The sequence below is a fragment of the Cetorhinus maximus genome, unplaced genomic scaffold (assembly GCF_964194155.1).
Source record: "Cetorhinus maximus unplaced genomic scaffold, sCetMax3.hap1.1 HAP1_SCAFFOLD_388, whole genome shotgun sequence".
In the NCBI taxonomy this organism is placed as follows: domain Eukaryota; kingdom Metazoa; phylum Chordata; class Chondrichthyes; order Lamniformes; family Cetorhinidae; genus Cetorhinus; species Cetorhinus maximus.
Window position 1 is genome coordinate 12,626 of NW_027596334.1, and position 23,024 is coordinate 35,649.

The 23,024-nt window shown below is 46.1% G+C and overlaps 1 long non-coding RNA gene across 1 annotated transcript; it reads right to left on the bottom strand.

Annotated features, from left to right (window-relative positions):
- Nucleotides 1-347: 347 nt before the first annotated feature.
- On the bottom strand, nt 348-12,195 carry LOC144673570 (uncharacterized). The gene is made up of 3 exons (XR_013574376.1): nt 12,091-12,195; nt 2,809-2,890; nt 348-1,922 (listed from the first exon to the last, which is right to left on the bottom strand). It is a non-coding gene; the product is annotated as an uncharacterized LOC144673570 (long non-coding RNA).
- Nucleotides 12,196-23,024: the final 10,829 nt, after the last annotated feature.

Consider the following 23,024-nt stretch of genomic DNA (forward strand, 5'->3'; position numbering starts at 1 on the left):
TAAATAATCATTCATAAATGGCGAGACTGCAGTCAGGGATTCTCTGCAAACGTAACACTTCAGTAAGGGACTGTCTCTAAATTTCAATACACAAATAATCATATTGCAGTAAAGGGCTGTCTCTAAATAGTCAAACAAACAATCATTTTTCCTATAGGCATTGTCTGCAATTGCTCACTTCCATTAACTGTACTAAAGTAAGGGATCATCTATAAATGTCCTTCAGTTTACTTTACAAACAGTAATGGTCAGATTGTGTTTGGGCATGGTGATTGAGACCAACAAAGATTGGATTTGAGCCTCATGTAAACCTAACACTTGTCAGGCTATTAAAAGTGACCCCATATGAAAAACAGAATGTTTATTAAAATTATTATTGTACATAGAATGAGATATACAGATTCTGAATTCAGTGTATACAGTGAGTACATTGTACACAGAGTGTGATATACAGATTCTGAATTCAGTGTATACAGTGAGTACATTGTACACAGAGTGTGATATACAGATTCTGAATTCAGTGTGTACAGTGAGTACATTGTACACAGAGTGTGATATACAGATTCTGAATTCAGTGTATACAGTGAGTACATTGTACACAGAGTGTGTAATACAGATTCTTAATTCAGTGTGCACAGTGAATTTATTGGACACAGTGTGTGATATACAGATTCTTAATTCAGTGTATACAGTGAGTACATTGTGTACAGAGTGTGATATACAGATTCTGAATTCAGTGTATACAGTGAGTACATTGTACACAGAGTGTGATATACAGATTCTGAATTCAGTGTATACAGTGAGTACATTGTACACAGAGTGTGATATACAGATTCTTAATTCAGTGTATACAGTGAGTACATTGTGTACAGAGTGTGATATACAGATTCTGAATTCAGTGTATACAGTGAGTACATTGTACACAGAGTGTGATATACAGATTCTGAATTCAGTGTGTACAGTGAGTACATTGTACACAGAGTGTGATATACAGATTCTTAATTCAGTGTATACAGTGAGTACATTGTGTACAGAGTGTGATATACAGATTCTGAATTCAGTGTATACAGTGAGTACATTGTACACAGAGTGTGATATACAGATTCTGAATTCAGTGTGCACAGTGAGTACATTGTGCACAGAGTGAGATATACAGATTCTGAATTCAGTGTGCACAGTGAATTTATTGGACACAGTGTGTGATACAGATTCTGAATTCAGTGTGTACAGTGAGTACATTGTGCACAGAGTGTGATATACAGATTCTGAATTCAGTGTGCACAGTGAATTTATTGGATACAGTGTGCGATACAGATTCTGATTTATTTTATTTTATTCATTCACGAGATGTGGGCTTCGCTGGCTGGCCCAGCATTTATTGCCCATCCCTAGTTGCCCTTGAGAAGGTGGTGGTGAGCTGCCTTCTTGAACCGCTGCAGCCCAGTGTGCACAGTGAGTATATTGGACACCGTGTGCAATACACAGTTCCTGAATTCCGTGTGCACAGTCAGTACATTGTACGCAGGGTGCGATATACAGATTCTGAATTCAGTGTGTGCAGTGAGTATATTGGACACTGTGATATACAGATTCTGAATTCAGTGTGTACAGTGAGTATATTGTACGCAGTGTGAGATATACAGATCCTGAATTCAGTGGGTACAGTAGGTATATTGTACGCATTATGTGATATACTGATTCTGAATTCATTGTGTACCTGGCCCAGTAAATAAATAATGTAACTATTGGTTATTATCTGGGTTTCGTTAATGATTGAAGCTGACACCAACAGCAGATGAGGACAGGAATCTGGTCGGGAGCTGTATCATCCATCTTTTCCCTAATCGAGAAATTTTCAATCTGTTATTTGCTCAAAGACTTCCTTCACTCTCTCCCAAGCCCCTCCGACTCCTTCAGTGATACTGGAATGGTAAGAAGCACAAATTCATTGCCATTGATTCACCACAAGCTGAGACCGATTCTCTTCCAATATGATCAGACTTGTCTGAGGGTTCAGCCTCAGTCTGTGTTGACAGAGTTCCCTGACTTCCTTACAATTAACATTAAACCCACTGCTCCTTACATGGACAGTGTCAAACCTCTTGAGTGTTGTGGGAGCTGCACTCATCCAGGCCAAGCGAGAGTATTCCATCACACTCCTGGCTTGTGCCTTGTAGATGGATGGATGTGGATGGACATCTTGCAGGACAAAGCAGTCCACTTGATTGGCTCTCCATCCACCACTTAAACATTCACTCCCTCCACCACTGACGCACAGTAGCAGCAGTGTGTGTACCATCTACAAGATGCACTGCAGGAATTCACCAAGGCTCCTTAGACAGCACCTTCCAAACCCAATCCACCTAGAAGGACAAGGGCAGCAGATAGATGGGAACACCACCACCTGGAAGTTCCCCTCCAAGTCACTCACCATCCTGACATGGAAATATATCGGCCGTTCCTTCACTGTCGCTGGGTCAAAATCCTGGAACTCCCTCCCTAACAGCACAGTGGGTGTACCTACACCACATGGACTGTGAATGTCATCGGCAAGGCCAGCATTTGTTGCCCTTTCTATTTGCCCTGGAGTTGAGTGGTTTGCTAGGCCATTTCAGAGGGCAGTTAGGAGGTAACCACATTGCTGTGGGCCTGGAGTCGCATCTAGGCCAGACTGGGTGAGGAGATTTACTTCCTTAAAGGGCATTAGTGAGCCAGATGGGTTCACTAACGGAGCTATCTGCCTGTCTCCATATCTCTGTAACTGCCTCGGAGTTAGGTTTAGATTGAACGTTTCCTCGTGTATCTGACCTTTCCAGTAGATCAGGTATTTCCAACGAGCGCTTTAGCCGTTTTATGAAGTTGTTTGCTGTGTCCTGGGTCAGGAAGACTTCTGAAAAGAGAGAGCGAGAGATGTGGATGTTGAAATGCAGAGGCTGCGGTACCTGACTGACTCTGTCCCCCTGCACCTCACCCTCAGTCACTTCCTCTTGTTCCCAGCTGCATCACACAGTAAGCGATATGGAATCTCACTCCCTCCCAGATCCCATTCCCACCTCCTGATGGTGTTGACCTCCTGTTGGCTTTCACAAAGGGTTAGCGATCACCGAAAGCCACATTCTGCAGGGCGAGCGTGGGTGAGTTTTTGGCTGTGAAAAGTTCTGCACATGAGTCTGATTCTGTTTTCCCAGGCTGACATAGGAACCTGGGAAATAGGAGTGGGAGTAGGGCCACTGGCCTCATCGAAGTCATTCAGCCAAACAATAATATCGTGGCAGATCTTCCACTTCAACACGGTTTTCCTGCCCTATCCGTCTGTCCCTTTACTTCTTTAGTGTCCAAAAATCTGATAGTCCTCAACTCCACTTTCCTGCCTTTTCCCCATAACCCTCGATTCCCTTAAAAATCTGTCTATCTCACCTTGAATATACTTAATGACCCAGCCTCTACAGCCTCTGCGGTAAAGAATTCCACAGATTCACTACCCTCTGAGAGAAGAAATTCCTCATCATCTCTGTTTTAAATGGGCAACCCCCTTACTTTGAGATTACACCCTCTAGTCCTAGACTCTCCCACAAGGGGAAACAACCTCTCAGCATCTACCCTGTCAAGACCCTTAAGAATCTTATGTTTCAATAAGGTCGCCTCTCATTCATCTAAACTCCAATGAGTACAGGCCCAACCTACTCAACCTCTCCTCAGAAGAAAATCCCTCCATACCTGGGATCAACCTAGTGAACCTTCTCTGGACTGCTTCCAATGCCAGTATATCTTTCAGTATAAGGGGGCCAAAACTGTTCACAGTATTCTAGGTGTGGTCTAACTAGTGCCTTGTATAGTTTTAACAAGACTTCCCTATTTTTATTCTCCATTCCCTTTGAAATAAAGGCCAACATTCCATTTGCTTTCCCTATTACCTGCTGAACTTGTTTGTTAGCTTTGTGTGATTCGTGCACAAGGACCCCCAAATCCCTCTGTGCTGCAACTTTCTGCAGTCTTACTCCATTTAAATAATATTCAGCTCCTCTATTCTTCCTGCCAAAGTGCATAACCTCACATTTTCCCACATTATATTCCACCTTCCAAGTTTTTACCCACTTACTTAACCTGTCTATATCCCTCTGTAGACTCCTTGTGTCATCCTCACCACTTGCCTTCCCACCTATTTTTGTGTCATCCACAAACTTGTTGATAGTACATTCACTTCCCTCACCTAAGACATTAATATTTATTGTAAATAATTGAGGCCCCAGCACTGATCACTGTAGCACGTCACAGGTATAGGTTGCCATCCTGAAAATGCCTCCCTTATCCCAACTCTCTGTCTTCTATTAGTGAACCAATCCTCTATCCATGTTAATATACTACCCCCAAAACCATGGGCTCTTATCTTATTACGTAACCTTATGTGCAGTACCTTATCGAACGCCTTTTGGAAATCCAAATATATTACATCTACTGGTTCCCCTTTATCTATCCTCAAAGAATTTTACTAAATTTGTCAGGCATGATTTCCCCTTCATGAAGCCATGCTGACTCTGCTTGATTAGATTATGTATTTCTAAATGCTCTGCTGTTTCATCCTTTATAATAGACTCCAATATTTTCCCAATGACAGATGTTAAGCTAAATGGCCTATAGTTACCCATTTTTGTCTCCCTCCCTTTTTGTATCAGGGTGTTACACTGGCCGTTCCCCAATCCTCTAGGACTTTTCCAGAATCTAAGGATTCTTGGAAGATTACTACCAGTGCATCCACTATCTCTGTAGCTACCTCCTTTAATATCCTAGGATGCAACCCATCAGGTCCAGGGGACCTATCGGCCTTTAGCCCCATTAGTTTCCATAGTACTTTTTCTCTGGTGATCATTTTTGTATTTATTTCCTGCCCGCCCCCTTTTGCCCCTTGACTATTTAGTGTTTTTGGAATACTATTAGTATCTTCTACCGTGAAGACTGAAGCAAAGTATTTATTCAACTCCTCTGCCATTTCCTGGTTCCCCATTATTATTTCCCCAGCTTCAATCTCTAAGGGGCCTATGTTCACTTTGGTCTCTCTCTTCCTTTTCATACATCTAAAGAAGCTCTTACTGTTTGTTTTTATATTATTTGCTAGTTTACCCGTAAAGTTTATTTTCTCCTTTTTTTTTGGTCATCTTTTGTTGGCTTTTAAAACTTTCCCAATCCTCTGGTTTACCATTAATCTTGGTCACATTGTATGTTTTTCTTTTCAATTTGATACTATCTTTAACTTCCTTGGTTAACTATAGTTGGTTTATTCCCTTCCTAGAATCCTCCTTCCTCACTGGGATATATCTTTGTTGAGAGTCATGAACTATTTTCTTAAACGTCTGCCATTGTTCATCAACTGTCTTTTCTGCTAAACTCCTTTCCCAGTCCACTCCAGCCAACTCTGCCCTCATTCCATTGTAATTACCTTTAAGTTTAGCACACTTGTTTCCGACCCAAGTTTCTCACTCTCAAACTGAATGCTAAATTCTACCATGTTATGGTCACGGTTTCCTAGGGGATCCTTTACTCTGAGATCATTTATTAAACCTGCCTCATTATACATTACCAGATCCAAAATAGCCTGATCCCTGTTTGGATTCAGAACATAGTTCTAGGAAACTGTCCCGAATACACTCTATGAATTCTTGCTCATGCCTACCTCTGCCAATTTGATTTTCCCAATCTACATGAAGACTAAAGTCACCCATCATTAGTGCACTGCCTTTTTTACCTGCCCTCATTATCTCTTGATTTATTCTCTGTCCTACAGTGTAGCTACTGTCATGGGGCCTATAAACTACTCCCACTAGTGTCTTCTTCCCCTTGTTATATCTTACCTCCACCCATATGGATTCTACATCTTCCAATCCAAGGTCATTTCTCGCTATTGTGTTTATTCCATCACGTGCTAACAAAGCTACCCCACCACCCTTTCCTTCCTGCCTGTCCTCTCAAAAAGTCACATACAGCATCCCCATCCCTCTGCGGTAGGGAATTCCAAAGATTCACAACCCTCTGAGTGAAGACATTTCTCCTCATCTCAGTGGTAACTGGCTGACCCCTTATTCTGATACTGTGTCCCCGGGATCTAGGCCCCAAGCCAGGGGGAAACTGCCCTGCCAAGCCCCTTAAGAATTTTATATTTTTCAATGAGATCAACTCTCATGGTTCTGAAGTCCAGGGAACATAGATCCAGTCTCTTCAATCTTTACTCATAGGCCAATTCCATCAGCCAAAGAATTGGTCTGGTGAACCCTCATGGCATTCCCTTTATGACAAGTACATCCTTCCTTGGGCAAGGGGTCCAGAACTGTACACAATACTCCAGGTGTGGTCTCACCAATGCCTGATATAGTTGCACAAAGACTTCTTCACTCTTATACTCCAATCCCTTGTGATCAATAGCTAATAGACTATTGGTCTTCCTAATTGCTTATCGTACTTGCATGTTAATTTCCAGATAGGATTACAGAGGATATACAACAATGACACAGGCCATTCGGCCCAACAACTCCATGCTGGTGTTTATAGTCCACTCGAGCCTCTTCCCATCTTTCCTCATCTGCCATCATAACCCTAGATTCCCTTCTCCCTCATACACTTGTCCAGCTCCTTTAAATGTATCTATACTGGGAGGACGCTGATCAGCTCCATCCTCACAGGATGGGAATTCCATCTTGGGATATTTCCAAGTCTTGTCACTGCGTCTCACACTGAGCATTTACTTTCATTCTTTCACAGGATTCAGACATACCTATCCCTAATTGCCCTGGGGCTCTGAAGAAGAACCCTACGAACATACAAATTAGGAAAGGAGTAGGGCATTCGGCCCCTTAAACCTACTCTGCCATTCAATAAGATCATGGCTGATCTGTTTGTGTTTCAAATTCCACATTCCCATCTACCCCCGATAGCCTTTAATTCACTTGCCTAACAAGAATCTATCTACCTCTGCCTTAAAAATATACAATGACCCCACCTCCACCACCTTCTGAGGCAGAGAGTTCCAAAGTCGCACAACCCTCTGAGAGAAAAAAATTCTCCTCATCTCTGTCCTAAAAGGGCGACCCCTAATTTTAAAACAGTGCCCCCTAGTTCTGGACTCACCCACAAGAGGAAATATCCTTTCCACGTCCACCTTGTCAAGGCCGTTCAGGATCTTGTAAACTTCAATCAAATCACCCCTCACTCTTCTAAACTCCAGTGGAAACAAGCCCAGTCTGTCCAACCTTTCCTCATAAGACAACCCACTCATTCCAGGTATCAATCTAGTAAACCCCCTTTGAACGGCCTCCAATGCATTTACATCCTTCCTTAAATAAGGAGACCAAAACTGCACACAGTATTCGAGGTGCGGTCTCACCAATGCCCTGTATAACTGAAACATAACATCCTTACTTTGATGTTCAATCCCTCTCGTAATAAAGGATAGCATTCCATTAGCCTTCTTAATTACTTGCTGTACCTGCATATTAACTTTTTGTGACTCATGCACTAGAACACCTAGATCCCTCTGCACCTCAGAATCATGCAGTTGTTCTCCATTTAAGTAATACTCTGCTTTTTTATTCTTCCTGCCAAAGTGAACAACTTCACATTTTCCCACATTATACTCCATCTGCCAGGATTTTGCCCACTCACTCAACCTATCTATATCCATCTGCAACCTCCTCATGTCCTCTTCACAACATACTTTCCTACCTATCTTTGTGTCATCTGCAAATTTACCTACCATGTCTTCACTCCCCTCATCTAAGTCCTTGATGTAAATTGTAAAAAGTTGAGGCCCCAGTACAGACCCCTGTGGGACTCCACTCGTCACATCCTGCCAATCAGACAAAGACCCATTTATACATACGCTCTGTTTTCTGCCAGCCAATCTTCTATCCATGCTAATATGTTACCCCCTACACCATGAGCTTTTATTTTCCATAATAATCTTTGATGTGGCACCTTATCAAATGCCTTCTGGAAATCCAAATACAGCACGTCTACAGACTCCCCTTTATCCACAGCACATGTTACTCCTTCAAAGAGCTCCAATAAATTGGTTAAACTCTTCTTGATTACCTTGAGTTTTTCTAAGTGTCCGGCTATAACCTCTTGAATGATCGATCCTAACATCTTCCCTACGACAGACATCAAGCTAACTGGCCTATAGTTTCCTGTTTTCTACCTCCATCCCTTCTTGAATAGAGGGGTTATATTTGTTACTTTCCAATCTGATAGAATCTAAGGAATTTTGGAAAATTAACACCAATGCACCTCAGACCTCTTTAGCTATCTCTTTAAGACCCTAGGATGAAGTCCATCTGGACCCAGAGACTTGTCAGCCCACAGCTCCAAGAGTTTGCTTCCCTGTGACCAAGTTCCCCTCTCCCCTCCACCTCCCAATTTACAGCTATTACTGGAACGTTTTTTTGTATCCTCTATAGTGAAGACAGAAGCAAAATATTTGTTCATTTCATTCGCCATTTCCCTATTATCTACTATTAATTCCCCATTGTCACTCTCTAGAGGACCAACACTCACTTTACCCACTCTTTTCCTTTTTAAATACCTGTAGAAATTCTTGCTACTCTTAGTCATTCTCTTCTCTTCTTTATGTTCTGACCAATCATCTGACCTGCCACTCATCTTTGCGCAGTTATATGCTTTTTCATTAAGTTTGATACTTTCCTTAATTTCTTTCATTAACCATGGATGGTGGGTCACCCCTTAGAATTTCTCTTTATAGGAGGAATATACTTATTCTGAGTATTCTGAAATATCCCCTTAAATGTCTGCCACCGCTTCTCTATTGATCTATCCCATAGCCTCATACCCTAGTTCACTTTAGCTAGCTCAGCTTTCATCCCCACATAGTTGCCCTCACTTAAGTTTAAAATACTAGTCTTAGACCCACTCTTCTCCCTTTCAAACTGGATGTAAAATTCAATCATATTGTGGTCACTGCTACCTAGGGGTGCCTTTACCCTGAGGTCATTAATTAATCCTGTCACATTACACAATACCAAGTCTAATATAACCTGCTCTCTGGTTGGTTCCAGAACGTGCTGCTCTAAGAAACTATCTAGAAAACACTCTATGAACTCCTTATCCAGGCTATGACTGCCAATCTGATTTTTCCAGTTTCTATATAGATTAAAATCACCCATGATTGTTGCCATCCCTTTATCACAAGCACCCAATATCTCTTGTATACTTTATCCTACATTGTGGCTACTGTTAGGGGGCCTGTAGACCACTCCCACTTGTGACTTCTTTCCCCTACTATTCCTGATCTCCACCTAAACCGATTCTACATCCTGATCTCCTGAACCAAGGTCATCTCTAACTATTGCACCAATGCCATCCCTGATTAACAGTGCTACCCCTCCACCTTTACCTAACTTCCTATTCGTCTCGAATGTCATGTACCCCTCAATATTCAGGACCCAATCCTTGTCATCCTGCAGCCACGTCTCCGTAATTGCTAACAGGTCATATTTATTTACTTCAGTGTGGGCCATCAATTCATTTACTTTGTTATGAATGCTACGCACATTCAGATAGAGAGCCTTCAGTTTTATCTTTTTGTTACCTTTGTAACATCTGCTCTTGACTGTTGGTGTATTCTTCGGTTTTATCTCTCTGTCCCTTCCTGCTAACCTATGACCATCATTTTCCATATTACTATGATGGTCGTTTACCTTGAATCTACCCTTTGAATTGCTACATCTACCCAAGTTTGATCCCTCACCCCTCTTTGGTTTAAAGTCCTCTCTACTTCCCTTGTTATGTGATTTGCGAGGACACTCATCCCAGCACGGTTCAGGTGTCAACCGTCCCAACGGTACAGCCCCCACTTTCCCCAGTACTGGTGTCAGTGCCCCACACAGCGGAACCCACTTCTCCCACACCAGTCTCTGAGCCAAACTTTGCTCTCTCTAATCTTATTTGCCCTATGCCAATTTGCATGTGGCTCAGGTAATAATCCAGAGATTATTACCTATGAAGTTCTGCTTCTTAATTTGGTACCTCGCTCCTCATACTGACAGTGCAGAGCCTCCTTCCTCATCCTGCCTATGTCGTTGGTACCTACATGGACCACGACAACTGAATCCTCCCCTTCCCACTGCAAGTTCCTCTCCAGCCCTGAGCAGATGTCCTGACCCCTGGCATTGGGCAGGCAACACATCTGTCCGGACTCTCGCTCTTTGTTGCGGAGAACAGTGTCAATCCCCCTCACTATACTGTACCTCACTATCACTCCATTCCTGTGTGCTCCCCCTGCTTGAACAGCTTCCTGTACCCCAGTGCCATGGCCAATCTGCTCATCCATCTTCCAAACATAACAAATAGGAGCAGGAACAGGTCATTCGGCCCTTCGAGCCTGCTCTGCTGTTCAGTGTGATCATGGCTGATCCTCTATCTCAACGCCGCACTCCCACTCTCCCCCCATTTCCCTTGATGCCTTTAGAGTCTAGAAATCTATCCATTTCCTTCTTAAATATATTCAGTGACTTGGCCTCCACAGCCTCTGTGGTAGAGAATTCCACAGGTTCACCACCCTCTGAGTGAATAAGTTTCTCCTCATCTCAGTCCTAAATGGTCTACCCCGTATCCTGAAACTGTGACCCCTCCTTGTTCTAGACCGCCCCACCCAGAGGAAACATCCTCCATGCGTCCAGTCTGTCTATCCCTGTCAGAATTTTATACATTTCAATGAGACCCCACTCCTTTTACTAAACTCCAGTGAATATTGGCCTAGTCGGCCCAATCTCTCCTCATCCGACAATCCTGCCATCCCAGGAATCAGTCTGGTGAACCTTCGCTGCACTCCCTCTATGGCGAGTATATCCTTTCTTAGGTAAGGAGACCAAAACTGCACACAATCCTCCAGGTGTGGTCTCACCAAGGCCCTGTACAGCTGCAATAAGACATCCTTGCTCCTGTACTCAAGTCCTCTCGCAATGAAGGCCAACAAACCATTTACCTTTTTAACTGCTTGCTGCACCTGCATGCTTACTTTCAGTGACTGGTGTACAAGGACACCCAGGTCCCTTTGTACACCAACATTTCCCAATCTAGCACCATTTCAATAATACTCTGCCATTCTGTTTTTCCCACCAAAGTGGATTCCACAGCTGCAACATAACGCCTGTCCTGCCATTGTTACTTGTGTTGTTTTTGCAACTTAATTTAATAACTCACTTGATTAACTTAGAATAATTCCTATGTATGCCACACCTCTTTCCCCCATGCACTGGATTCCCACATGAACCTAATTTGCTGCAGTCCCCATCTCACTCCGGCAGAGTCATCAGCCTCCTCGCAGCCCCCTCACTGATCATGTGGCTTGAAAAGCCTGTCTCTTTTATAGACCCTCTGATGAGTCACTGGCTAGTTTAGCTTCCTGCTACAGTAATTAACACAACTTGAACCAACTGCTTTCAGGTGACTGACAGATAACTGCCACTCCAGGCAGTTCTCTGATTAACAAGCTAACCTAGCTTAGTTGAAGGCTGGTCCTTGATCTTGATTCTTAATCTATACTTAAAACCTGAAAAGCCATACGGACTCAAGACATTGACTCTGTTTCGCTCTCCACTAATGCCGCTGCCTGTTTTCCAGCATTTTCTGTTTTTATTTCAGATTTTCAGCATCCTCGCTATTTTGCTTTTAACTGAGCGGCTTGCTGGACCATTTCAGAGGGCAGTTAGTTAAGAGTCAGCCACATGGCTGCGAAAGGCCAGATCAGGGAAGGACAGAAGATTTCCTTCCCTAAAGGGAGTTGGTGAGCCAGTTGGGTTTTTTACAACAATCGATGATAGTTTCATGGTCACCGTTACTGAGACTAATTCTCAATTCCAGATTTTATTCATTGAATTTAAATTCTACCAGCTGCCCTGATGGGATTTGAACCCCTGTGTCCTCGGGGAATTAGCCTGGACCTCTGGATTACTAGCCCAGTGACATTACCACTACGCCACCAGATCCCCAAATCTCCTCAGGAAGGATCTTTAACCAGTTAGAGGGTAGTGTTAAACCGGTGCAGAGTGTTACGATGAACGTTTCTGTATTGTAGAATGTACAAACCCGTCTGTTTGTCATCTTCAGGTTGTCCTGAGGCATCTGAAAGAAAGACAATAGGAAACCTGTTATTACACCGAAAAATATTACTGTACAGGGAGAGGCTGGAGATGTTCTCCTCAGAGCAGAGCAGGTTAAGAGGAGATTTAATACACGTGTTTGAAATCATGAGGGGGTTTTGAAAGAGTAAATAAGGAGAAACTGTTTCCCAGTGTCAGGAGGGTCAGTAACCAGAGGGACGCAGATTGAAGAGAATCGGGAAAAGAATCAGAAATGAAATGAGGAAGTTTTTGTTTTACACACAGCGAGTTGTTGTGATCTGGAAGGCGCTGCCTGAAAGGGCGGTGGAAGCAGATTCAATAATAGCTTCCAAAAGGGAATTGGAGAAATACTTGAAGGGGAAACGTTTACAGGGTCGTGGAGAAAGAGCAGGGGATTGGCACAGAGACAGAGATAGACAGAGTGGCAGAGATTCAGAATGAGAGAGACAGAGAGAAAGAGAAAGGCAGAGGGAGAAAGAGTGACAGAGAGAGAGAGAGAGAGAGAGAGAGTGAGAGAGACAGTAACAAAGAGACAGAGTGAGAGAGATAGAGAGAGAAAGAGCGACAGAGACAGTGACAGAGAGTCAGGAGGACAGAGTTAGAGAGACAGGGTGGCAAAGCCATGGCTGACAGAGGGGGAAACATGCTGCCCCCAAGTTTAGTGATGCCTCCCTTGGGCACCTGCTGAACGCAGTAGAGGCCCTTGTGAAGTCCTCTACCCCCGCTCTGGGTGAGGACCAGCAAGCAAGGTGACAAATCCAGCATGGGAGGCGGTGACAGCGGTGGTCAGAGAACAGTCACCCAGTGCCAAAAGAAGATGAACGAGTTAGTCACTCTTCTCACACTCTCAACTCACACACTGGGTCTAGTGAGGCACCATCGAGAGACCCTGGGTCTACTGAGGCCGCATCGAGAGACCCTAGGTCTAGCGAGGCACCATCGAGAGACCCTGGGTCTAGTGAGGCACCATCGAGAGACCCTGGGTCTAGTGAGGCACCATCGAGAGACCCTGGGTCTAGTGAGGCCCCATCGAGAGACCCTAGGTCTAGCGAGGCACCATCGAGAGACCCTGGGTCTAGCGAGGCACCATCGAGAGACCCTGGGTCTAGTGAGGCACCATCGAGAGACCCTGGGTCTAGCGAGGCACCATCGAGAGACCCTGGGTCTAGCGAGGCACCATCGAGAGACCCTGGGTCTAGCGAGGCACCATCGAGAGACCCTGGGTCTAGCGAGGCACCATCGAGAGACCCTGGGTCTAGCGAGGCACCATCGAGAGACCCTGGGTCCAGCGAGGCACCATCGAGAGACCCTGGGTCTAGTGAGGCACCATCGAGAGACCCTGGGTCTAGCGAGGCACCATTGAGAGACCCTGGGTCTAGTGAGGCACCATCGAGAGACCCTGGGCCTAGTGAAGCACCATCGAGCGACCCTGGGTCTAGTGAGGCACCATCGAGAGACCCTGGGTCTAGTGAGGCACCATCGAGTGACCCTGGGTCTAGTGAGGCACCATCGAGTGACCCTGGGTCTAGAGAGGCACCATCGAGAGACCCTGGGTCTAGTGAGGCTCCAGTGAGAGAGAGCCCAGTGAGAGAGAGAGCCCAGTGAGAGAAAGCCCAGTGAGAGAGAGAGCCCAGTGAGAGACAGAGCCCAGTGAGAGAGATCCCAGTGAGAGACAGAGCCCAGTGAGAGAGAGAACCCAGTGAGAGAGCGATCCCAGTGAGAGAGAGAGCCCAGTGAGAGAGAGAGCCCAGTGAGAGAGATAGCCCAGTGAGAGAGAGAACCCAGTGAGACAGAGTCAGAATCACAGAATCTCAAAGTGCAGAAGAGGCCCTTCGTCCCATCGAGTCTGCACCGGCACGTGAGAAACACCTGACCTACCTACCTAATCCCATTTACCAGCACTTGGCCCACAGCCTTGAATGTTATGACGTGCCAAGTGCTCATCCAGGTACTTTTTAAAGGATGTGAGGCAACCCGTCTCCACCACCCTCCCAGGCAACACATTCCAGACCGTCACCACCCTCTGGGTAAAAAAGCTTTTCCTCACATCCCCCCTAAACCTCCTGCCCCTCACCTTGAACTTGTGTCCCCTTGTGACTGACCCTTCAACTAAGGGGAACAGCTGCTCCCTATCCACCCTGTCCATGTCCCTCATAATCTTGTACACCTCGATCAGGTCGCCCCTCAGTCTTCTCTGCTCCAACAAAAACAACCCAAGTCTATCCAACCTCTCTTCATAACTTAAATGTTTCATCCCAGGCAACATCCTGGTGAATCTCCTCTGCACCCCCTCCAGTGCAATCACATCCTTCCTGTAATGTGGTGACCAGAACTGCACACAGTACTCCAGCTGTGGCCTCACCAAGGTTCTATACAACTCCAACATGACCTCCCTACCTTTGTAATCTATACCTCGATTGATAAAGGCAAGTGTCCCATATGACTTTTTCACCACCCCACTAACATGCCCCTCTGCCTTCAGAGATCTATGGACACACACGCCAAGGTCCCTTTGTTCCTCAGAACTTCCTAGTGCCATGCCATTCATTGAATACTTCCTTGTCAAATTACTCCTTCCAAAGTGTATCACCTCACACTTTTCAGGGTTAAATTCCATCTGTTTCTTATCTGCCCATTTGACCATCCTGTCTATATCTTCCTGTAGCCCAAGACACACAACCTCACTGTTAACCACCCGGCCAATCTTTGTGTCATCCACAAACTTACTAATCCTACCCCCCACATAGTCATCTATGTCGTTTATATAAATGACGAATAATAGGGGACCCAGCACAGATCCCTGTGGTACACCACTGGACACTGGCTTCCAGTCACTAAAGCATCCTTCTGTCATCACCCTCTGTCTCCTACAACTAAGCCAATTTTGAATCCACCTTATCAAATTACCCTGTATCCCATGTGCATTTGCCTTCTTTATAAGTCTCCCATGTGGGACCTTGTCAAAGGCTTTGCTGAAATCCATATAAACTACATCAACTGCACTACCCTCATCTACACACCTGGTCACCTCCTCAAAAAATTCAGTCAAATTTGTTAGGCATGACCTCCCTCTGACAAAGCCATGCTGACTATCCCTGATCAAACCTTGCCTCTCCAAGTGGAAATAGATTCTCTCCATCAGAAATTTCTCCAATAGTTTCCCTACCACTGACGTGAGACTCACTGGCCTGTAGTTCCCTGGCTTATCTCTACAACCCTTCTTAAATAGCGGAACCACATTAGCTGTTCTCCAGTCCTCTGGCACCTCCCCCCTGGCCAGAGAGGAATTAAAAATTCGGGTCAGAGCCCCTGTGATCTCCTCCCTTGCCTCCCTCAGCAGCCTGGGACACAAATCATCTGGACGGGAGATTTGTCCACTTTTAAGCCTGCCAACACCTCCAATACCTTGTCAATCCCTATATCAATTTGCTTAAGAACCTCACAGTCTCTCTCCCCGAGTTCCATACCTTCATCCTCATTCTCTTGGGTGAAGATGGATGTGAAGTATTCATTCAACACTCTAGCGATGTCCTCTGGCTCCACCCATAGATTGCCCCCTTGGTCCCTAATGGGCCCAACTCTTTCCCTGCTATCCTCTTCCCATTGATATACTTATCGAATATCTTGGGATTTTCCCTACTTTTACCAGCCAGAGCTTTCTCATATCCTCTCTTTGCTCTCCTAATTGCTTTCTTAAGCTCCACCCTGCACTTTCTGTACTCCACTAATGCCTCTGCTGATTTGCTTCCCTTGTACCTGCTAAAAGCCTCTCTTTTCCTTCTCATTGTAACCTGAATATCTCTGGTCATCCATGGTTCTCTGGACTTGTTACTCCTTCCTATCACCCTAGAGGGAACATGTTGAGTCTGTACCCTCCCCATTTCCTTTTTGAACACCCCCCACTGCTCCTCTGTAGATTTCCCCACAAGTAGCTGTTCCCAGTCTACCTTGGCCAGATCCTGCCTTATTTTACTAAAATCCACTCTCCCCCAATCCAAAACATTTTTTTGCAACTTGTCGATTTCTTTGTCCATAACAACCTTAAACTGTACCATGTTGTGGTCGCTATCGCAAAAATGCTCCCCCACCACCACCTCAACCACCTGTCCGGCTTCATTCCCCAGAATTAGGTCCAGCAATGCACCATCCCTTGTTGTGCCCTCTACATATTGATCTAAAAAGTTCTCCTGTACACATTTCAAGAAATCCACTCCATCCAAGTCCTTAAAACTATATCTATCCCAATTAATGTTGGGAAAGTTGAAATCACCTAATATAATTACCCTATTGTTATTGTTTTTACACACCTCCACAAATTGTGCACATATTTGCTCCTCAATTTCCCGCTGACTATCTGGGGGTCTATAATAAACACCTAACAATGTGGCTGCCCCTTTTTTATTCCTAAGCTCTACCCACAAAGCTTCATTCGAGGCCCCTCCAAGATATCATCTCTCCTTACTGCAGTAACTGACTCCTTAACTAATAATACAACCCCTCCTCCTCTTTTACCCCCTCCCCTGTCTCGCCTGAAGATTCTATATCCCGGAATGTTGAGCTGCCGATCCTGCCCTTCCCTCAACCACGTCTCAGTGATGGCTACTATATCACAATTCCAGGTGTCAATCCTCACCCTTAATGTTTTACCTGTAACAACCCTGGCATTAAAGTAGAGGCCATCCAGCCTTGCCTTACTCCCTTGAAACTTAATGCACCTGTACTTCCTCTGACTTGATTGTTTTACTGTATTATGATGTGTCCCTATTCTGCTAACATTCTGTGTCCCCTCCCCCTGCCGAATTAGTTTAAACTCCTCCCAACAGCACTAGCAAACCCGCCCACAAGGATGTTAGTCCCGCTCTGGTTCAGATGTAGACCGTCCCACTTGTACAGGTCCCACCTTCCCCAGAAACGGTCCCAGTGATCCAGGAATCTAAAACACTCCCTCCTGCACCAACTCTTAAGCCACGTATTCATCTGCGCTATTCTATTTCTGAGCTCGCTAGCACGTGGCACTGGGAGTAATCCAGAGATTGCAACCCGAGAGGTCTTGCTTTTTAGTCTATTGCCTAACTCCCTGAATTCTTGATGCAAGACCTCATCCCTCTTTCTACCTATGTCATTGGTACGAACACGTACCATGGCCTCTGCATTAACACCCTCCCCCTTCAGGATGCCCTGCAGCCGTTCAGTGACATCCCGGACCCTGGCACCAGGGAGGCTACACACTATCCTGGAGTCACGTTGACGGCCACAGTAGCGCCTAACTGTTCCCCTGACAATAGAATTCCCTATTACTATTGCTCTTCCTCCCTTCCTCCCCTCCTGTACAGACAGGCTGTTTATGGTGCCAGAAGCTTGGCTCTGTCCGCACTCCCTGGAGGAACAAGCGCCCTCATCAGCCTCCAAAATGGAATACCGATTTACAAGCGGGACCCGAGGGGACCCCTGAACTACCTGCCTGTTTCTCTTGGACTGCCTGGTGGTCACCCATTCCCTTCCTTCCTCAAGTCCCTGTATCTGTGGTGTGACCACCTCTCTAAACATGCTATCCACGATGCTCTCAGACTCACGGATGCTCCACAGTGTCCCCAGCCGCCGTTCCAGCTCTGAAACCCGAGCTTCCAGGAGCTGTAGCTGGACACACTTCCTGCACACATGCTGGTCCCGGGCACTGGAATTGTCCCCGGCTTCCCACATGGAGCACGAGGAGCACACCACAGCTTTGAGCGCTCCTGCCATGACTTATCCCTTTAAATTAAACCTTTTAAGTCAATTGCTCTAGGGCGCTTCTTTCCTGATCCTCGTTAATGTCGAATATACAAACTGTAAACCACAAAAAGACCTTAAACTATAAGCGATTAAAGTAGTAAATACCTTACCCACTACTTACCAGTGATTCCTTTCCCTTGTCCAGTGAGACAGAGCCCAGAAAGACAGTGCCCAGTGATAGAGAGCCCAGTGAGAGAGAGTCCAGGGAGACAGAGCCCAGTGAGACAGAGCACATTGAGACAGTGTCCAGCGAGACAGTGCCCAGCGAGACAGTGCCTAGTGAGAGTTAATCCAGCGAGAAAGAGTCCAGTGAGACAGAGCCCAGTGAGAGTGAGTTCAGTGAGAGAGGGGTCCAATGAGAAGAGGGCCCAGTGAGAGAGAGCCCAGTGAGAGAGAGCCCAGTGAGACAGAGTCCAGTGAGACAGAGCCCATTGAGACAGAGCCCAGTGAGAGAGAGTCCCAGTGAGAAGAGGGCCCAGTGAGACAGAGCCCAGTGAGACAGAGCCCAGTGAGAGAGAGTCCAGTGAGAGAGAGAGCCCAGTGAGAGAGAGCCAGTTAGAGAGGGCCCAGAGCGAGAGACCCCAGTGAGAGAGAGTCCACTGAGAGAGAGTCCAGTGAGAGAGAGCCCAGTGAGAAGAGGGCCCAGTGAGAGAGAGCCCAGTGAGAGAGAAGCCAGTGAGACAGAGCCCAGTGAGAGAGAGCCCAGTGAGAAGAGGGCCCAGTGAGAAGAGGGCCCAGTGAGAGAGAGTCCAGTGAGAGAGAAGCCAGTGAGAAGAGGGCCCAGTGAGAGAGAGCCCAGTGAGAGAGAAGCCAGTGAGACAGAGCCCAGTGAGAGAGAAGCTCAGTGAGACAGAGCCCAGTGAGAGAGCCCAGTGAGAGAGAAGCCAGTAAGAGGGAGCCCAGTGAGAGTGAGGCCAGTGGGAGGGAGCCCAGTGAGAGAGAAGCCAGTGAGACAGAGCCCAGTGAGAGAGAAGCCAGTAAGAGGGAGCCCAGTGAGACAGAGCCCAGTGAGAGAGAAGCCAGTGAGACAGAGCCCAGTGAGAGAGAAGCCAGTGAGACAGAGCCCAGTGAGAGAGAAGCCAGTGAGACAGAGCCCAGTGAGAGAGAAGCCAGTGAGACAGAGCCCAGTGAGAGAGAAGCCAGTGAGACAGAGCCCAGTGAGAGAGAAGCCAGTGAGACAGAGTCCAGGGAGATGGTGCTCGGCGATATGGTTCCTGTTCATATTCTCTCCCAGTACACAGCTTGCCTAGTTGCATAAACTGGGGATCTTTACCTGCTACATCTTCACATTTCACACTGATCCCCTTCACTCAGCTAGGCTAAAAGCACACGGCTAACAATTAACAATGGGACGGTCTCTTACCCCCATCTTGGAGCATCAGGATAAAAGCCACCGACCCCAGCGATAGCCAGAGTGTCCAGTTCATCATGGTGAGGTACTTGACTCTCCGAGTTTGAGAGAGAATGAGAGAGAGAGTGTGAAATGGCCTGGGAGGGAAGGCAACCTTCGACTGAGCGCTGGTGGAGGAAGACTTGTTTTCACTGCTCACTCTCTGGGTATAAATACCCTGCTGATGGGGATTCCAGCCCGCTGTTATTCTAACTCGCTCTGTGTCAGAACCTCACCCTGCGCTCAGTCAGATTCACTCTGTAATTCAGGGTAATTTCAGCTCTCACGCTCTGTTATTTTCTTCTTAAGATCTCCAGAAACTGCAAGTCAGGAGCTGGTGATTAGATGACAGCAACCCTGGGCTTAAAGAATCGGGACAGTTAGCAGAACTGCGTGGAACTTGGCACATAGCCCGAGTTCAGAGTGCAGGACACGGCCAAGGTTAGAGAGCGAGGGGCAGGTTAATGCCAAAGTCGGACATGAAGCCGCAGTTATCCCTGGGACCAGGAGGAGAATCAGTCTGAGGGTGAGATTAGAACCTCAACTAAAAACCTGGAGAAATTAGTCAGTTATGAATAAGGTTGGAACTTAACCCCAGCAACATCAAGATGACTGTCTTAGCTTAAAGGATCCTAAGAGGATCTTAAGAGCATACCAAGGGGGAGTCTCCAATTCATGGCTAACAGGAAACTCCAGGGGCTATACAGGGCTTGACTGGAACTTAAAGAACTACTTAGATATGCCAGAGAGAGGCATCAGTCTCAGGTGTGAGATAACATGTTGTCTTTTATTCATTCACGGGGTGTGGGCTTCACTGGCTGGGCCAGCATTTATTGCCCATCCCTAATTCCCCTTGAGAAGGTGGTGGTGAGCTGCTTTCTTGAACCGCTGCAGTCCATGTGGTGTAGGTACACCCACAGTGCTGTTAGGGAGGGAGTTCCAGGATTTTGACCCAGTGACAGTGCAGGAATGGTGATATATTTCCAAGTCAGGATGGTGAGTGACTTGGAGGGGAACTTCCAGGTGGTGGTGTTCCCATCGATCTGCTGCCCTTGTCCTTCTAGATGGTAGTGGTCGTGGGTTTTGGAAGGTGCTGTCGAAGGAGCCTTGGTGAATTCCTGCAGTGTATCTTGTAGATGGTACACACACTGCTGCTACTGTGCGTCGGTGGTGGAGGGAGTGAATGTTTGTGGATGGGGGGCCAATCAAGCGGGGCTGCTTTGTCCTGGACGGTGTCAAGCTTCTTGGGTGTTGTGGGAGCTGCACTCATCCAGGCAAGTGTTGAAGGCTGGGGGTCTTGGTGATGATTGTGACTGGGTTGTAGGTAGGCGAGTGACTGATGCTGAACTCCATTGGGTGGAGTGGGGTTGTTTACAGCTTCTCTCAGTTTTTTTCCAGGTTAAAAACTCTCCGTATCTCCAGCCCGGAGTCTCCTCACCAGCTCCACAACGGGCAGCTGTGGAAACAGGAGCCACATTGTACCTGGAGCATCCATTACAATCGGGTTCGAATCGAAAAGTAAGGAAGTTATTTTGAACCTGTACTGAAGCTTGGTTAGGGCCCACATAGAACAGTGTGTGCTGTCCTGGTCCCTATGTTATAAAAAGGATTTTGTACTGCTGGAGAGGATAAAGAGAAGATTTACAAAGATGATACCAGAAATGTGTGAATGTACATATCAGGGAAAGAGTGACAGGCTGGGTCTCTTTGCTCTTGTAAAGGAGGCTGAGGGGATGACCTAATAGAGATCTTCAAAATGATGCAAGGTTTTGATCGATTGGATACAGACAGACCGTTTCCTCTTGTGGGGAAGGGCAGGACTAGAGACCATCAATATGAGAGGGTCACCAAGAAATCCAATGGGGAATTCAGGAGAAACCTCTTTACCCAGAGAGCGGTGAGAATGTGGAACTCGCTGGCACAGGGAGTGGGTGAAGTGAACTGTATAGGTTCATTTGAGGGGAAACTGGGCAATTCTATGAAGGACTCGAGGGTTACGATGGTAGGTTTAGATGAGGAGAGATTGGAGGAGGCTGGAGGGGAGCAGGAGTGGTTGGGCTGAATGGCCTGTTTCCAGGTTGGGTATCCTGTGTAATCCTATGAGTCATACAGAAGGCGCCCATTAGCCCAGCTGTGTCTGTGCTGCCTCTTCAAAAGACCTGTTCAGTTAGTCCCAATCCCCCCTGCTCTTTCCCCATAGCTCTGCAAATACGTATTTATCCAATTTCCTTTTGAAAGTTCCTATTGAACCTGCAGTCAGCACCTTCCAGATCACAACAACTGGCTGTGGAAAAAAAAATGATTCCTCATCTCTCCTATCAATTATCTTAAATCTATGACCTGTCATTACCAAACCTGCCACTCAAGTTGGATTTTCCTACGTCAAAATGATTTTGAAAACCTCTATTAAATCTCCCCCTTAACCTTCTCGGCTCTAAGGAGAACAATCCCAGCTTCTCTGCACATTAACCGGACTCCCCCATTCCTGGAACCATTCCGGTTCATCTCCTCTGCACCCGCTCCCAGGCCGTCAGATCCTTCCTAAAGTGTGGAGCCTAGAACTGGACATGATACTCCAGCTGAGGCTGAATCATTGTTTGATTAATGTTCACCATAATGCCCTTGCTTTGGTGCTCACTGCCTTTATATATAAAACCCTGGCTGCTCTATACAATTTTTTTTTTATCCTTTCATGGGACGTGGGCTTTGCTGGCTGGGCCAGCATTTATTGCCCATCCCTAATTACCCTTGGGAAGGTTGTGGTGAGCTGCTTTCTTGGACCGCTGCAGTCAGTCGTGTTTTTATTATGATATAAAGACATCATGACTCACAAGGGATTGTGTAAACATGTTGTGGGTTCATTTATTTAAACTAGACACATGGGAACAGATATACACGGATAGAAAGTGTGAAGACATCAGCAGCAGAGCTGTGTGTGTGTGCTCCGCTCACAGGCAAAAGTGAAACTGAGACTGATCGCATGACACACTTCCCTTCCAATGATGTCATGCTGCTATCCCTTAAAGGCATATTATAACACCCCCCCCACTTTCTTTTTAAAAATACTTTCCCTCCTTCCAAAGAAGTATAACTAGTTCCAATACATGTTCCTGTGGTTACCATTATGAGTATATACAGCTCATGAAACTATGACTGTCTAAAGAGGTAACCTGCTGGTACACCCAGATCTTTTAGTGGTAACCTTGTCTGGTGGTTTCTTTAATTGCTCACAGTGATCTGTGGAATTGTCATTCTTGGATGTTGTTCCTGGTTGCATTTGGGATCTTGTCCTTGATGTACGGGACTGTACGGTGGTGAGCAGCTGAATTGGATCTGATTTGCCCTCAGGTATGTCTCACAGTTGTGCTTTTGTGTGTGTGTCATAACTTCCTAGGACCTTGGTTCTGAACAAATCCTTGTCACCTCAGCTGACTGCCACATTCCTTCTGTGGGAATCTGGCTGTGAAATTGTCCCGACTGTAAACTTGACAATTCTGTCCCTGCATTTTTATTGTGCACATTGGTCCTCCTCTCTTGTAGTTTTAACAGTTGTTATTGGGTTTCTGAGAGAGTAGAATGGGTGAATGTAGGTAAATTGGTATGCACTGATCTGCCGAATATGAGCTCCGCCGGTGATAGAATAGTTACACTTAAAGGTGTTGCTCTTGGATGTAACATTGCAATGCGCAGATCTCGCTGGGTCTGTCCACATATGGGAATTAGGGGTTTCACTGTGT